General features: G+C 35.3%; 1 protein-coding gene across 6 annotated transcripts in view; it reads left to right on the top strand.

Moving 5' to 3' along the window:
- The window catches only part of LOC144962936 (3',5'-cyclic-AMP phosphodiesterase 4C-like), a 658,366-nt gene that overhangs the window by 383,337 nt on the left and 261,659 nt on the right, over window positions 1–13,370 (top strand). The window contains exon 1 of one of the 6 annotated variants that reach the window (XM_078896355.1): window positions 422–570. The exons of the other annotated variants lie outside the window; for them this stretch is intronic. The gene's annotated coding sequence lies outside the window, so the exon portion shown is untranslated. Of the gene's footprint in view, window positions 1–421; window positions 571–13,370 lie in introns of those variants that run through there. 6 annotated transcript variants of the gene reach the window in all.

Here is a 13,370-nt window from a genome sequence, read left to right as displayed (position 1 = left end):
CTCAAGAAGAAGAAGAAGAAGAAGAAGAAGAAGAAGAAGAAGAAGAAGAAGAAGAAGAAGAAGAAGAAGAAGAAGAAGAAGAGAAGAAGAAGAAGAAGAAGAACGATTGTGTTTGTTTGTTTGTTTGTTTTACAACAAACGCAATTTTGAGATTGAAATCATTACACACACAAGGTCTAACATTATAATTATAATATATAATTGTGCCTTTCTGCTTATCTCTCTTTTTTTCTTTCCTTTTAATTTCTTTTAATAAGAAAATTATGACCTTGTGTATTGATAGTCACGATGTGAGCAAGAAATGTGTGAGGCCATACGCTGTGTCGCCGAATGCGAGCGGTCGTTAACCCAAGTACCGCCGCGCCACCGCGCTGTCGGCCCGTCGAGTGAAATCATCGCAAGCGCGGCGAGTGAGATCTACACCGTTTTTGATTCTCGATGTAAGTTTACCTGGCTAAGGAACTTGTAAAAGTAAATTTTATGATTAAGTGTTCCGAAGTGGATATCTATTGGATATTTTATTATTCCTGTGTCGTATGTGATTAATTCGGTTAGCCGTCTAATTTAAAGGTAAGAAACATTATGTGAAGATAATTGTAAAATTGAAAGACAATGTGCACAAAGTCCTCATCCCAAAACCAGGTAATTTAAACATGCTTTTCATTTATTTTCGTCAATGACTCAATAAATACGGTTTGTTTACAAACACATTTTGAGAGATATCAATTCAAATATTCGTGCTGTTATGAAAACTGGTGTCAAAGTTCAAATTTTCCGCGTTGCAAGCGGTTTGTTTACTTTGTTCAAATGTTGCTTCAATGATTTTTGTTTGGGCTACGTCTATTCGGACTGGTGTTCTTCGGACAATTCCAATGCGCCTATGCAATCAACAGATTGTTCGGAATAATCACCCGTGGTAGTAAAGTTTTTGTTTGTTTGAACAAAATGGGAGCGATCTATATTCATGTTTTCGTCCAACCTCGTCATCGATCACATGATTTGATGCTGTACAACGATTGGACATTTCTCAATAAACGTAAACACGCTGCTGTGTTTATGAAAGTTGAAAACATTACCATGAGTCACGCTGAGCAAAATGACCAATTGTGATCTTGGATAGATTGTGAACACTTCACACTATGCGGGTCATTTTGAACACACTTTGCAATGTGACCAATGACCTCGAGCGCACGGAAAGTTAATATAGATCGCTCCCATTCATTAATTCTTTTGTCTGTTTGTTTGAATCGTTGGGATAGGTGCGGCTATGTGGTCCTCTGGTATGACACTCGCTTTCGGATCGGATTGTCTTGGGTTCAAGCCTCGCTCAGCGCATAGTTGAGCCCTTGGAAAAGGCTCTTTACTCACATTCTCTCACCGTATTCATATGTAAAATGAGTACCTGACCGTTAACAGCACTGTCTCTGTCTGAAAAAAAAATGTAATATCGCCTAGCAGGCGTCATGTCTCGTTCTATATGGTATGTGTTGCTGTTGATCAGGGACCCATTGTAAAGCGCTTTGAGCACATTTAGTGGATATTGCGCTATACAAATGCTCTAGATTTTTGTGGTTTTTTTCTTAAAGGTTGAAATGGAATGGATGGATTGATTAATTATTCTTTCAAATCTTCGATCCAAATCATACCCCGTCTGTTTCTCTCCTCATTTCGTTATATACGATTGGCTAATTACCACTTCAAGTAATGAAACAAATAAACGCCTTCAGTGTGTAGTGTTAAATCGTTGTCTATAATTTATATCTAGGAGGATATAGATTATAGATAGCACTCCGACCATAATAAGATTATCAATAATAATGATAATAATAGACGTCTAGTGATAATATTAACAATAATAATGATAATGATAATAATGACAACAACAACAATAATAATAATAATAATAATAATAATAATAATAATAATAATAATAATAATAATAATAATAATAATAATAAATAATGATAACCATGGTAATAAATATGAACCGTGTTTATGACCGTCATTGATCTTATTTCTGTTAGGTTGTTTTGCGTTATCGAAAGATAATTTCACGAGTCGGTTGATAAGCAATGATATCAACTCTTTTCCCATATCTCTGTCTTATTCTCTCCCCCCCCCCCCTTCTCTCTCTCTCTCTCTCTCTCTCTCTCTCTCTCTCTCTCTCTCTCTCTCTCTCTCCATCTATCTATCTATATCGCTCACGATACACTTATACTCTCTCACACACAAACAACAACAACAACAACAATAACTACAACAACAACAACAACAAAAACAACCATAGCAACTACACTAACAAGAACAAGGGGAGCAAAGTGGGATAGACAGATGTGCTAAGAAAAGAATATGATACTGAATAAGATCATTTACTTAATAGTTGACAAAGGTAGCGATAATCGTGTCACAATTTCGTTTCTGGGCTAGAAGACTTAAAGAATCAATTTACATCATCACTCATGTCACCATTGTGAAGGAAAGTCTTGTTAGAAACAGCCAAGCTACCCCCCAGATTTTATCACCAAGTCCATGAGTTGTTCTGAGTGCTGCTTTTGGTGTCATCGAAGTGATAACGAATGAGGCGTCACTCTGATCGGCGTGTGAATTATTTCCCATGTGCCCCAATCCCATTCATGTTTCCAACCAATGAAATGAGGTCACTTAATGGATGTGTCTTTCACCTTTGGTTGGCGTCGTAATCGATAACGTCTCCTTATGCACATGTTTGATTGTTTCAAGGGACCCATCAATGACCTTGAACTCAAATGGTCAAAACAAAACAGTGACCGATATCTGATTTTTCTTCTTGTCAAAACAACTCCAAAATAAAATGAAACAGAAAGTGTAGGGATAACTATGAGATTTTAGATCCGTAGATTTGAGGCTAATCCCTATGTCTGTAGCGGTGAAACAAGCAGGAGAATCTCGAAGACTCCAGCACTTCCAGTCAGACCTGATATAGACATAACTAGCCAATCACTGTCTGGGGACCGTAAAAAGGACAAGAGAGAGAGAGAGAGAGGGAGGGGGGGGGGGGGGGGGAGAGGGAGGGAGGATGGGAAATGTATACCTCAGACTGTTTAGGTCGATTCAAGTCGCTCTCCATGTAAGTTAGATACTCTTGGTCGTCAGGGCACTAAAAAATCTCAAGAGTATCCTTGTCTTTTTAAAAAAGTTTATCATTGGGTTGGAAATGCAGCCGTTTAGAGTTCTTGCTTACTTTTTCAAAGCAGGTAGATATGTTGTTTGAAGTCTATTTCTAGCTCTAATTGTGTATTAATGCCTGATCGGTAAAAACCAGTTGGAAAAGATAATATGATTCTCCACACGAGGCCCTTCACACCAGTCATGTTTTACGAGATTACATGGATCCAAATGTAACAGGTGGTTTGTTTATATTTTTTTATGTAAAGAGAGAACGGAGATAATAGCCATAAAATGTTCTTTGTTGTTCGTGTGTGTGGGTGCGTGCGCATGTCATGTGTGTTTATGAAAGTGTTTATCTATAAGTCTGTGTGCCTACGTATATGTGCGACCATTATTGATATATGTTCGTCTTTAAGAAAAACAAGCTATTGCGCTTGAAAATTGCGCATCTATTGATATATATTAAAAAAATTTATCAACGTTTGATGAAATAGAGGCATCTGTGCTCTTCGGAATTTCATACGGTTTGAAGGCGAATAGAAAACAGAACAATGTATAACTGTATTTCAATACGAGGAAGTAACGATGAATTATCCACTTAAAAACGCTAGCGGCGTAGTAATCATCCATTAAAGAAGCAACCTTTCTTTAGTAGTATAGCAATGTTCACTGTGGAAGTTATCGAAGACAACGACCCGCCCGTTGATAAAACTCATTGAGTTAAGTGCGAAATTGACCGTTATGAGTTAAGATAATAATAAACGCACTTGTTAAGATTTAAGAAGGAATCACTACGGCAACTGAACTAGGCAGGAAGCATTTATTAACAACCGAGAAATTTGCTTTTCTGACGTCACTGATGATCCAATACGCTTCCTTCAAGGCAATTTTTTTACCATTTATTGATAGTATGTTGTGATTAATGTTATCTTGGAATTTTTACATTGTCGAGAACTTATCAAATTATAATGATATGATTTGCACTAATTTTTCAATACGCAACAGGTCCGAATTAAGATCTTTTTTACAAAGAATCTTGACTACAGTCATGGCTAGTCAATGCTACAGCCCCCTGCCTAGGAGAGGGATGGTTTGTGGAATATTTTTTTACTTAATCTGACTCTGTGATATACAAACTCAGGATTTCTTTATGAAATCGGTTTTTAACTTTTCCTGAGCTCCATTGGTGGCACATCACCCTTTTAGAACATTCTTACATTTTTATGATTTTGTATTTCACCTCAAAGCGTCAATTGACGGGCAGTCGAACGTTTTAGACATGTATTTCACAGGTCTTATGAATGCCTATTGTTGTGTAAAACCCAAATTCTCATCTTGCCAAAGACGATAAAAGGTCTTAATGGCCATCATATTAATGTCATATTGGCCGAAGTCCAAGTGGGTATTTGGAAATATCGGTGCCCGCGCCAGTACAGGATTGTTCGGTTCTTCCGGGGCTATAATCAATGACTCTCCCTTTGGGGTATAGGACCGTTATTAATATCATGGGACCAACCGGACGATGAAAATTGGTGTTCGTAAATCAATGATCTTAGTCAAATTTCCTTGCGTTGATTCTGTGATACCGGCCACTGCTGACTCATCCATTGTGGGCAATAAAGTAGGAGGCCATTTACAGCCAATACGACAGAAAGACACTTTCGTAACAATAGCTCATTTGATTCTTGTTTTTGCCAGCTTTAATATATATATATATATATATATATATATATATATATATATATATATATATATTATATATATTAATAGGAGTTGTTGCAAATAAAAGATTGTTAAAGAGATTTACCTCTTTTGGCCAACCTTCCATTTGAGAACTGATTTAGCCTTACCGCCTTGTAGATATCAGCTTTTTGCGATGAAAATCGCTTCCAAACACAATATAATAGTTTTTTTGAATCAATTCTTACGCAAAGAATCAACTGATTCATTCATGTTTAATATTCCTTTCTTTACTAGACCTCTATCTACCGACCATCAACTTTTCCCCCAAATGTGTGTGGAGAACTGTCAGAATTTGTTTATAATCAACGTCTTGCATGACCCCAATAATACAAACCATTTACAAATTCACACTCGCAGGGACATAGACTCTATTGCAAACTGTGCACCGTCGTGTGCTAGCCGAATATACAGTTTATAATATTATTATCCCGATTCTAACTTTCGTGATTCACCATTCTGTCATCAGCTAGACATTTTGTTTCATGTTGTATGGATGGAACGAAGATGACGTCACTCCTGTCTTTGTTATTGTTTTTTTTTTTTTTTTTATTTTTTTTTTGCCATCTGCGTTTATGAGTAATTATCACAAAACTATATTAACCAGACTATAAACGTTCAAGGTTACACATCGTTTTGCGTGTTGGTTCGTTATATTTCCGGATGGCAGTGTTGTGAGCTTCTTATCCAAGTGCATACTATCTATACTTTAAACGCTCAATAGAACGCAACGCGTCGTCAGAAAGCCAATTCTTATTTTGCAATCTCATTAAGCTTATTTGTTTTTATTTGAGCAATCAGATAAATGTTAATTAATTTGGGTTAAAGTGGAAAGAATTATTCATTTGCTTTATGACAATGGCACTAAAATACAGAAAATCAACAGTCATCACCGTGTAGACGTATATGAGTAGTCAGTTAACTTCCGAACTCGATAGAACTCGTGTTTAAAATTTTGGCCCGAAAACTTGAATTTAAATAATTCGATCGATATTTGAAGGACGAGTTTTCGATCAAGTTTTTCAATAGTGTCTTTCCAGAGTGCGACAGATAACAACAACTAGTTAAATATGGCTTAAATGTTTTCATCATAGGGGAAAACGATTGGCTCAAGCATGGCTTGAATCCTGGTTCCTGCAATGTCTTATACAATCAAACATCTTCTCGCGTTATTGTGCGTTGAGTATCCAGATTATTTACTCTTTGTTTGTTTGTTTGTTTGTTTTTTCCTTTTATTTTGTTTTTGTTTTTGTTTTTGTTTTTTGTTTGTTTGTTTTGTTTTGTTTTTTGTTGTTTAGTTTGGTGATAGACCGGGGAAAACCTTTCCTATCCTTATATTACAGAGCTGAATTTTCATAAGACATTTGTCTTCTTCGCAACACATTGTAAATAAACTGTTAACTTCATAACGCTGCACACGAATTGAAAAACAGAAATGGAAAAGATATTTAAAAAACAAATAACAACGAAAAAAAACACCCAAATAGCGAGACATTTTAAGTCAGTTGAGATTTGTTTCAATTTCCTTCTGTAGATAATAGGTTAAGTTAAGAGTTAATAGGTTCTAAAAACCTTTAAATGCTCTGTGTAACGTTTATCTATGTCATGGTCTCAAGTGAGTAAAGAGCTACTCGACTATGCATAAAGATATATGTAGAATGAGGCCCCAGAATTTACTAGTTACTATAAATGAAAAACAATTAACGATTTGTTTACAATGAAATAAAAATAATGATGAAATTTAATTAAAAGAGATAAACAGTGATCGTGGCTGTTACAAATAGAGATATGAATATTTTACGTAACTTATGATAATATGTCAGATTCGTAAGTTTACGTTTCCAGGCAGTTGATGGGCTTGGATGATCTATTCTTCTGATAACAGGATTGGACTCGTAAAATTTCACTTCCAGGCAATTGATAAGAAGTTATTGTGTAGTCCTTTGACAGCGGGCTTGGGTTTGATCCTTGAAGATTATACAATCAAAGTTAAAAGCTCCGGCGTCTTAATGGTGTAGATATAATATCTACAAAGTCCCAAAAGATAAAAATCTTCCAGTATATATCTAGGAATAGAGCGACTGGCCGTCCGGCATAGATTGTGGAGAGAAAGTGAGTGTCGAATGTTAGACCTATCAGCATTTATAATAAGTGGCTACGTGACAGAATGTAGAACGAAAAGTATTCACTAATTAGAAATTAATTCGAGGGAAGGCTATAAAAGGAAAGACGATCTAATATTAGAAGGTAAAGTTTATCTAAGCCTACCGAAATATAACTGGAGTGAGATGAATTCAGTTCTTAATAAAATAAAATTTAATAAGATAATTGTGAACAACCTTTACTGTGACACCCCCACCCACGTTTAAAATATACTCTTTAACCATTATGGGAAAGATAGATTTTACAAACGGAAGTAAATTTACTATCATGATACTCTAGCATTAATCCATTATGATTTGTGCTACAATTAAATTATTTATTAACTAGACATGGAAATGTTTATATTTACGTAGGTATATGAATGGGTGACAATAACAATGAAAGATTGTGATTACAAATCATTGTGATGAACAACATGATGGCAATGTGATTACAAATCATTGTGATAAACAATAGTGATGGCAATGAAGCATGATTTAAGTCGATGATATGAAGGTAATTTACTGAATGAAATGAATGAAAATGTAAATGGAATATTGACATTTCAATTATTAATCATAAATGAGTGAAAATTCATAACAATAATAGTAAAGAGAAGATTTCTCAAATCATGAATGGGTATGGTATATATATCCAAACAATACTCAATGTTACATTAAGTTGGGTCATCATGTTTACAAATAAAATTATCGAAATTGTGCGTTCTGATTTGGCATAATTTGCGAGGTAACTAACAGTATGCATGGGAGGTTAAGTTATACCCTTCTCACGTGTTTACACTAATCGAGAAAGTAGGTCGGCGTGAATATTTTCACAGCCTGGTATGTGAGAGATACTGAAAGTGTAATTTTGCAAAAATAGACTCCACCTTAGTACTCTACTATTATTCATTTTGTTATTTCTTATGTACGTGAGTGGTTTATGGTCCGTTTCGACCACAAACTCTTTTAGCAGTAGATATCTGCTGAATGTCTTTAAAGCAAAGACGATGGCCAGTCCTTCACGCTCTATTACAGAGTATCGTGATTCTCTGTCCAATAATTTTCTGCTTGCATATAAGCAAGGCATTAGAGTTCCCTCATGTTCCTGTAATAGTACACCTGCGATGCCCTTATCAGACGCGTCAGTTCTTACAACAAATTCTTTTGACATGTCGGGTAATTTAAGAATTGGTTCTGAACAGAGTAATGCCTTTAATTGGTTAAAGCTATTCTGACACGTTTCTGTCCAAACAATTTTGTTCGGTGACCCATTCTTTGTTAGATTTGTTAGCGGTGTCGCGATGTGCGCGAAGTTGTAAATGTATTTCCTGTAAAAATTTAGGAGCCCAAGTACTTTGCGTACTTCTTTTTTTGTCTTAGGTGGTTGCAATTGTGCGATTTTTGTTTGTTTTTCTGTCTCGGGTGTCTGTGTCCCATGACCAACGGTATGGTTAATCCTGCATTTGAAGCTTCGATATTAGTAAACATAGGTTGCGACACTGTGTCTCTATCAAAATACTTTTTTAGCATATTTGCATGGAATGTCTTTGTTGTGTTGTTAATTTTAATCTCGTAATTAACATTAGATTTTACTGCTGTTATTTTGAATGGTCCTTTCCATGTAGCTAAAAGTTTACTCGAGTCATCGGGTAAGAGTATTAGTACTTTGTCACCAATCTCAAATTTTCTTGACTTGCTTTTTCGATCGGAGTATTCCTTGTATTTCTCTGCTTTTTTAGTGACGGATTCCTGTGCTAGCTTACATGTGTCCTCTATTCTGTCTTTCAGGTTTCTTACATATTCGTAAGCAAACATAATTTCGTTATTGTCCTCCTCATTCCCTTTACAAATGTCGGCTACTATATTGATCGGGCCGCGAGGTGATCGTCCATACATCAACTCAAATGGGGAGTAGCCTGTAGATTCTTGGTATTTCTCTATATGCAAATAGGATTGCTGGTAAGTATCTGTCCCAATCATCTGGTTTTTCTGCTGACACTTTTCTTAACATATTCTTTAGAGTGCCATTAAATCTTTCACAAAGACCATTTGCTTGGGGGTGGTAGGGAGTTGTGAATGAGTGTTGGATTCCCATGAGTTTCATGGTTTCATGCATCATATGTGATGTAAATTGGGGTCCATTGTCCGACAGTATCTCATTTGGTATGCCTATTCTAGTAAAAATTGTCATCAATGCTTCAGCTATGTGATCCGATGTAGTTGATTTCAATGCTATCGCTTCTGGCCACCTGGTTGCGTAATCGACTAGTGTTAGTATGTGTGTATGGTTTCTATCTGATTTTGTTAAAGGGCCTATAATGTCAATTGCAACTTTTTGAAAAACTTTTTCAATAACTGGGGTTGTCTCTAATGGCAATCTCGGTATTCTGCCTTTTGCGACTCTTCTTTGGCATGTGTCACAAGATTTCACATATTCTCGGACGTCTTTAGTAATTCCAGGCCATGTGAAATTCTCGGATATTCTCTTCAATGTGGAAGAGCTCCCAAGATGTCCAGAAGTTATTGAATCGTGCGCTATTCCAAGGATTTTGTTTCTGTAAATACTCGGCGTGACCAGTTGTTTAGCTATTTTGTTTCTTTTCCTATGTAACCTGAACAGAATATCTTTTCAATGATGTATTCAACTTTTGATTTCGTCCCTTTGTTTGCGATATTGAAATATGAAGTTAAAGTCGGGTCCTTTTTCTGTTCTTCAATGAACCTGTTCCTGTCAAATTGTTGTGGTTCTAGAGAAATAGTCATTGGCTTCTCTGTTGTCTTAGTCATCTTTCTTGTTTCTGCTAGACAAGCTGTTTCTTGGGTTAATGACCATTCTTTTACATCTGTTGGGTTGTCTTTAAGACCTTTTATATTGCCAACAATAACATCAGCGACGGGGTTGGGAAGTATACAGCATTCCACTATTCCTGTATAGTATGGGGTTTCTATGTACACGTTAGCTGTTTCAAAGGTTTCGACTGTGCCACTGAATGTGATGCATTGTACCGTTTTTCCAGTTTTGTCTTCGTCATTGATCAAAGATGCTTTTATTCCTACTGTACTGCATCCTGTGTCTCTCAATATTTTGCAATCAGTTCCATTAGCTTTGCCTTCACAAAAAAATAGCGATCCTGATTTGTGAGTTTGTGTTAAAAGTGACATACCTTTCACGCAATACACATTTATATTTTCTCCTGACATTACTCGTGTCTGATTATTTACACTTGTTTGGAGTGATGCATTTGCAGTTTCTTTTGGATATCCCACGATTTTGTAACATTTGTCTGCTGTGTGGCCTTTCATTCCACAATATTGACATTTAATTATAGGTTTGTTGGTTTTCTTATACTCAGTATTATTGTCAGTGCTATTTCTTGTTTTGTTTTGATAGGGTCGGCTATGGTCTCTATTGAACTGTTTGTTCCATGGTTTGTTACTATGATCATCTTGTTTCACTTGCGTGTTCCGAGTGATTGATCGGCTCGTTCTATTTGAGTACTGAACTTTAGGTGTACCTGGACTCTGAGCAGCGGCAGCATAGTATGGTTCCTTCAATGTTCTGCTAAGGGGTGTCAATGGATGTGCGCTGTTAAAGTTTTCTGCGTAGATTTTTAATTTGTCCAAGTTTTCTGGCTTTCTCTCTTTAAAGAATGCGACTAAATCTGGGTTGCAAGCTTGATAGATTCGATTCTTCAGCGTGAGATAGTAAAGGCCTGCAAAGTCGTCTTGTTTTACGTTTGCCAACTCAAGCCACCGATTTAGAAATTGAGTAATTCGGTTCACGAATGTATTAAAGTCTTCTCCACTTTCCGGTTTTGCAGTGTGAAACCTTTCCTGGTAACCATCTTCCGTTAATCTAAATCTTTTTAGTAGAGCGTCTTTAATTTTACCATAGTCATCTGCATCTTCAGTTGTTAAGGTATAGAAAACTTTTAGCGGTTCTCCAGATAAGCAGTTAATCAAGGCTGTGGCCCATTTGCTTTCTGGCCAACGATAACCTTTAGCCTGAACTTCGAATCGGTGTAAGAAGGATTCTAGACAGTCTGAGCGTTCATCGTATGTTGGCATGCGTGGAAGTTTCACGAAAAATTCATCACTATTATTATGTTTTCTTTCATGACCGGTTTTTGTTTTTTCAATTTCCAGCATCATTTGGGTCCTTTTGGTTTCTTCTTCTGCTAAAGCTATTTGTCTTTTTAGTTCCCTTTCTTGGACTCTTTCTTCTCGTTCTTCTCTACGTATTCTTTCTTCATGTTCTTTTTCTTCTCTACGTATTCTTTCTTCATGTTCTTTTTCTTCTCTACGAATTCTTTCTTCATTTTCTTCTCTACGAATTCTTTCTTCATGTTCTTTTTCTTCTTTTACTTTCTCTTCGCACCATGAAAATATTCTTTCCTGGGTATTTCTAAGTCCTTTGCGAGACTTAAGTATCTTTTATATGCTTCCATGTTGCAATAAATTAGTTACGATATTTTATATATATTATATTGACAGGATACTGTTACTGACTGTTTTATTTATTTACACTTACTGGAATGAACTGTTCTATTTTTAGAAATCTCTCTCTCTTATTTCAACTTATTATGTATGTTGAATTTGATGCCTTTTATCGTTATATCTTATAAAGCAATGTGTCAATACAATGCGGAGTTATGACTTGAGTCACTAACAATGTGTCAATCGCGTGTACTCTAAACTATGTTACTACGAAAAATGTATCACCAATGTGTGTGACTCGTCGTTAGTTTGTGTACAATTATTCGCAATGACGCTAATATACTAGAGTGTGATAACAATAATAGGATGCTAAAATAATCCCAAGTTATCTATCACTAAATATAACACGACGGCTAGTAGACTCCTTTTATTATTATTTAATTTTTAAAGACTCACTTTTCAGAACATAATATATATAAGTGGTTTTCGGTAACAGTAATATGCCAAAAATGCATTTAAAACAAATCACTATGCAAAACAAATCACGATGTCTATAGTTACTATGTGATGCCCAACTCATGTAAAAGAGAATAATGAAGGATATATTTACCAACTCAGTTCGTGGCTGGGACCTCTCTCTTGTTCAATGGTTGTTCAACAATTGTAATTAGGCATTGAAGAGTGTTTAACAGTGATGTCTGAAATACAAAACAATAAAATATCGTAAGATTTACAATAGTTACAAAATGTGTTCACAACACTGAGTGATTGGATGATAGGTGAATGAATCGTTATGGAATGTAAACATATTGAAAACAATTCATGAATGAGGCAAACAACAAAATGAAATGAGTGATATAATAACAAAGTGGACAAGGAATGAATGAATGAATGAAAAACTGAGTGAATAGATGAATGAATGAATGGATAATGTATGAATGAAAGAATGAAGGGAGGAATAAATGTATGAATGATTGGATAAATGAGTGAATAAACGAATGAATGGATGAATGAATGAATGAATGAATAAATGAATGAACAATGAATGAATGAATAATTTATAAATGAATAAATGAATGAAGGAATGAATCAATAAAATGCTATTCAATTTGAATGAAAGAATGAATGGATAAATTGCTATTCCATTTAAATGAAGAAATAAAAAAAAAGAAAAAAAAAATTAATCCTGTAAATAGGGAGTTCAATTAAAATATGATCAAGTGGGGCAATTAAGAGTTTTACAATTTAAACTTTAAAGTTAGATGAAATAGATATAAGTAACTAAATAAATTCAATTCTTTATATGTGTCCCCTCCAAAATGTCATGGTCTCAAGTGAGTAAAGAGCTACTCGACTATGCGTAAAGATATATGTAGAATGAGGCCCCAGAATTTACTAGTTACTATAAATGAAAAACAATTAACGATTTGTTTACAATGAAATAAAAATAATGATGAAATTTAATTAAAAGAGATAAACAGTGATCGTGGCAGTTACAAATAGAGATATGAATATTTTACGTAACTTATGATAATATGTCAGATTCGTAAGTTTACGTTTCCAGGCAGTTGATGGGCTTGGATGATCTATTCCTCTGATAACAGGATTGGACTCGTAAAATTCCACTTCCAGGCAATTTATAAGAAGTTATTGTGTAGTCCTTTGACAGCGGGCTTGGGTTTTATCCTTGAAGATTATACAATCAAAGTTAAAAGCTCCGGCATCTTAATGGTGTAGATATAATATCTACAAAGTCCCAAAAGATAAAAATCTTCCAGTATATATCTAGGAATAGAGCGACTGGCCGTCCGGCATAGATTGTGGAGAGAAAGTGAGTGTCGAATGTTAGACCTATCAGCTTTTATAATAAGTGGCTACGTGACAATGTAGAACGAAAAGTAT

The sequence above is a fragment of the Berghia stephanieae genome, chromosome 1 (assembly GCF_034508935.2).
Source record: "Berghia stephanieae isolate SIO BIC M18660-M18661 chromosome 1, UCSD_Bste_1.3, whole genome shotgun sequence".
In the NCBI taxonomy this organism is placed as follows: domain Eukaryota; kingdom Metazoa; phylum Mollusca; class Gastropoda; order Nudibranchia; family Aeolidiidae; genus Berghia; species Berghia stephanieae.
This window is presented reverse-complemented; position numbering and strand designations above follow the sequence as displayed.